General features: G+C 38.1%; 1 non-coding gene across 1 annotated transcript; it reads right to left on the bottom strand.

Annotated features, from left to right (window-relative positions):
* Nucleotides 1-1,283: 1,283 nt before the first annotated feature.
* On the bottom strand, nt 1,284-1,386 carry LOC128281070 (small nucleolar RNA R71). The gene has a single exon (XR_008271285.1). It is a non-coding gene; the product is annotated as a small nucleolar RNA R71 (small nucleolar RNA).
* Between the last annotated feature and the right edge of the window lie 3,258 nt (nt 1,387-4,644).

Here is a 4,644-nt window from a genome sequence, read left to right as displayed (position 1 = left end):
TTAAAACCACTATTCTATTTAGGTCCTAAATCGGGTTGTCACATAACTATTATGGTAGTCTTTTTTTTTTTTTGAGAAATTATTTAATTCCAATTTGGTTTATTTCTAACATTACTAACTTATTCTTTTTTATTTTGTGAATTTCTTTTCAGGTGTTTATGAGCATAGATCGGATTATTGATTTACTCCCTGTAGACAAGTCGAGATGGACCTTGGAAATTAGAATCAAGACCAAGGTAATGAAGCCGATCATGTAAAAAATACCATCCTCATTGCCAATGATAGGGATTGATGCATCAGACAATATGCTGTGCCACTTTTCAGTGAGTTAAATCTAGGAATTAGAAGGCCAAATATTGAGGCAACTGTAACACCCCTAACTCGTGACCGACGCCGGTGTCGGACACGAGGGGTTAACGGCCAAACCCTCTCAAGATACCAACCAATTTGACATTACCAGTCAAATTTGGAAAACTGCGTCACCGTCGCCTTAAAAATCATATCTCGAGTTTCAAAACTCGGAAACTGGTTTTGTAAATTTTCCCTGAATTTAGACTCATATACCCATCCATGGATTTATTTTTAGAATTTTTGGTTGGGCCAATTGGTATAGTTTATTAGTTAAAGTCACCCATGTTACAGGGACCGACTGCTCTGACCTTCGCGCGTTACAACTTGAATATCTCTCTGTACAGGGCTTTAATACTGGTGCCGTTTGTTTCTAATGAAACTAGACTCAAAATGGAATCTTTACATATAAGGCATGACTCCTAATTCTTTCTGGATAATTTATGGTAAATTTTCAAAGTCGCGACAGGGGACCCAGAAACCGTTCTGGCCCTGTCTCACGAGAACCTTAATATTTCTCAGTATACTGCTCATATGGTCGTATTGTTTGCGTGATCGGGACCGTCGTTGAAGTCATCACACCGGCTGAAATCTTGTGGTATTGTTTTTGTTGTTGAAGAACATTTGGCATGTATAGGCTATTATATTTTGTCGAATTGTGGGTTGTAAACTTTAAGCCATGTGAAAATGGTGGGCCAAATTAGTGGTATACCCACAGAAGATCCACATATCCACCTTCGATTGTTTATGGAGGTAAGTGATTCATTTAAGATAGCCAGTGTAAATGAAGACGCATTGAGGTTGATGTTATTTTCGTACTTGTTGTAAGATCGAACACGAGCGTGGCTCAATTTATTGCACCAAGTTCCATATCTACATGGAAAGAATTAGCAGAGAGATTTTTTGTTAAGTATTTCCCGCCTAGCAAAAATGCTAAGTTGAGGAATGAGATAACAACTTTCTAAAAATTGGATGACGAGTCTTTATATGAGGCTTGGGAGTGATTCAAGGAGTTACTTTGTGTCCTCATCGTGGGATTCCTCATTGTATCTAGTTTGAGACATTCTATAATAGTCTCAATGCATATACAAGATTGATGGTAGATGCTTCTGCGAAAGGTGTAATTTTGTCTAAGTCTTATAATGAGGCTTATAAGATCATCAAGAGGATTACAAGTAATAACTATCAATGGTCAACAAATCGAACAACTTCAAGAAGATGTATAGCCAGAGTTCATGAAGTTGACGCCCTCACTTCTTTATCAGCTCAAGTATCGTCTATTTCTTTTTTGTTAAAATAGTTTACCGTTAATAGTGCTAATAATTTTACAGCTCAGCCACCAAGTCTGTTTAAAGTGGTTTTCTGTGTGTATTGTGGGGAAGGTCATTCTTTTGAGAATTGTCCATTAAATCCTGAGTCAGTGTACTTTGTAGGGAGCCAACATCAAGATAGGAGTGGACAAGGACCCCAATCCAACTTCTACAATCCTTCATGGCATAATCATCCTAATTTTTCTTAGAGCAACCAAGGAAATGGACCGAACAACAACTTATTGTAGCATTGACCCAACCAATCTCAAGAGTTTAATCAGCAAGCTCCAAAACCACATCAAGCTGAGGTATCAAATAGTTTGGAAAACATGTTGAAAGTGTACATGGAAAAGAATGACGCTTTGATCCAAAGCCAAGTAGCAACATTGAAAATTTTGGAAAACCAAATGGGTCAATTAGCTACGGAGCTTCGTAAAGACCGCAAGGAACCTTGCCAAGCAATACTGAGAATCCAAGAAATTTGGGTAAAGAACATATCAAGGCAGTGGCATTACGAAGTGGTAAAATTCTAGAACCCCAATTAATTAATGTCGAAGATAAGCCCATTGAATTCGTACACCAAAAGAGTCAGAATCTGTAAAGACTGGCAAGGAAAATCCTAACTTAGTGAATTCAGATACTTTAACATCTTCTTTTGATACAGATTTACCTACTTGGAAGAGTTATTCAATTCAACCGAGAGTTCCATCAGCTTTATATCCGCAAATATTGTAGCAACACAAGTAGAAACATGAGGTGCAATTCAAGAAGTTTTTGGATGTTCTGAAGCAGTTATACATCAATATTTTGTTGGTGGAGGCTTTAGAACAAATGCCAAATTATGTGAAGTTTGTGAAGGACATATTGCCCAAGAAGAAATGACTGAGTGAGTATGAGACTGTTGCCTTGACAAATGAGTGCAGCGCGTTCTTGCAGAACAAACTGCCACAGAAATTAAAAGACCCAGGAAGCTTTACTATACCCTGTAACATTAGTGAATCTTAGTGTGGGAAAGCTTTGTGTGATTTAGGAGCGAGTATCAACTTGATGCCTAAGTCTATTTTCAAAATGCTAGGGATAGATGAAGTAAGACCTACAACTGTGACGCTTCAGCTAGCGAATTGATCTTCAGCATATCCCAATGGAAAGATCGAGGATGTTGTGGTAAGAGTCAATAAATTTATTTTTCTTGCCTATTTCATTATTTTATATTTTGAAGTAGATAAGGAAGTGCCAGTCATCCTTGAAAGACCTTTCTTAGCCACGGGAAGAATGTTAATTGATGTGCAGAAAGGTGAACTCACCATGCGAGTTCAAGATGATCAAGTAACCTTTAACATTCTTAAAGCAATGAAATTTTTGGATCCAACAGAAGAGTGTTCAGTTATGAAAGGGATAGAAACCATGGTTTCTACAGAAAGCAATTTTGAAGAAGATCCATTGGAGAAAGTCTTAAATCTTGACCCTATAAAGGATGAAAAAGGTGAAGAAAACATGGCTTTGATGGAAGCCAATCCGAGAAATTTTATTCAATCCACATGGTTTGAACTATTGGAGCTAGAAGTTAGAGAATTTGTGCAACCCAAGTTGCCAATTGAAGAACCATTAAAGGTACTACCTTCCCATTTGAAATATGTTTATTCACATGACTGTTCCACTTTTCTTGTGATTATTTCAGTAGAACTGACGAAAGATCAAGAGGAGCAAGTACTTGATGTTTTAAAGAAATTTAAGATAGCAATTGGTTGGACCATAGCTGATATTCGAAAGATAAGTCCTTTTTACATGCATAAAATTATTTTAGAAGAAGGTGAAAAAGAGGCTCAATCCTATTATGAAAGAAGTTGTGAGAAAGGAAGTGATCAAATGGCTAGAGGCAGGAATCATCTATCCTATTTTAGATAGTTCATGGGTAAGTCTAGTGCAGTGTGTGCCGAAGAAAGGTGGAATCACGATTGTTGAAAATGAGCATAACAAGTTGATTCCAACGAGAACTGTTATTGATTGGATAATTTGTATTGATTATAAGAAGTTGAATAAAGCCACTCGGAAGGACCATTCTCTATTGCCTTTTATGGATCAGATGTTAGATCGACTGGCAATTAATGAATTCTATTTTTTTTAGATGGCTATTCGGGATATAACCAAATAGTTGTAGCTCCGAAGGACCAACATAATGTAACATCCCTTACTGTATTCAATGCTGGAACGGGGTACAAGGCGTTATTGGACTCATATGTAAGCAAACATACAAAATCGAGACATAAATTTCCATCCAAATTTAAAAATTTTCACATACATCCATGTCGTCCCTATTATAAGCTTACGAGGCCCAAAACATACATCGAAAGTGGTTTGGGACTAAACCGAGAACTTTTGAAACTTTTAGAAAATATTAGGAAATTTTCATGAAAATAGAGCCACACGCTCGTGTGGACCAAAGCACACGCCAGTGTAGCAAGGGACACGCCCGTGTTCCTAGCCCGTTTAACTCTCTGTTTATGATGTCATGAACAAATTGAGGTCATACGGCCAAGGCACAGGCCCGTGTGCTTAGACTATGTGGTCGATTAAATTTTTATAATTTTTCATAAAATAGGTGTAGACTTCACACGGCCAGGGCACACACCCATGCTACAGGCCGTGTCGTTCACACGGCTGAGACACACGGCGGTGTCTCTACCCGTGTGCTCGCTACTGGGCATTCTATTTTGCAACAATTAAGGTGCAAGGGATACATGGCCGGAAGACACGCACGTGTGTCTACCTGTGTCGACAAAAATAAGCCTACTTACCAAGCCATGTTGTCACCCTTCCATGCACATACCTACACAAACAAAACATAGCACCAATCCAAACATATACATTCAACCAAATTAGCCACAAGCAAGACATCCACACATCATTCACATGCTACCATCTATCACATACGAACATCACATACGAACCAACTCAAACCATGCAAATTCCCATATCTATGAAAGAC

The sequence above is a fragment of the Gossypium arboreum genome, chromosome 9, assembly GCF_025698485.1.
Source record: "Gossypium arboreum isolate Shixiya-1 chromosome 9, ASM2569848v2, whole genome shotgun sequence".
NCBI classification, from domain to species: Eukaryota; Viridiplantae; Streptophyta; class Magnoliopsida; order Malvales; family Malvaceae; genus Gossypium; species Gossypium arboreum.
Note: the sequence above shows the minus strand (reverse complement) of the source record. Positions and strands in the feature narration are given on the sequence as shown.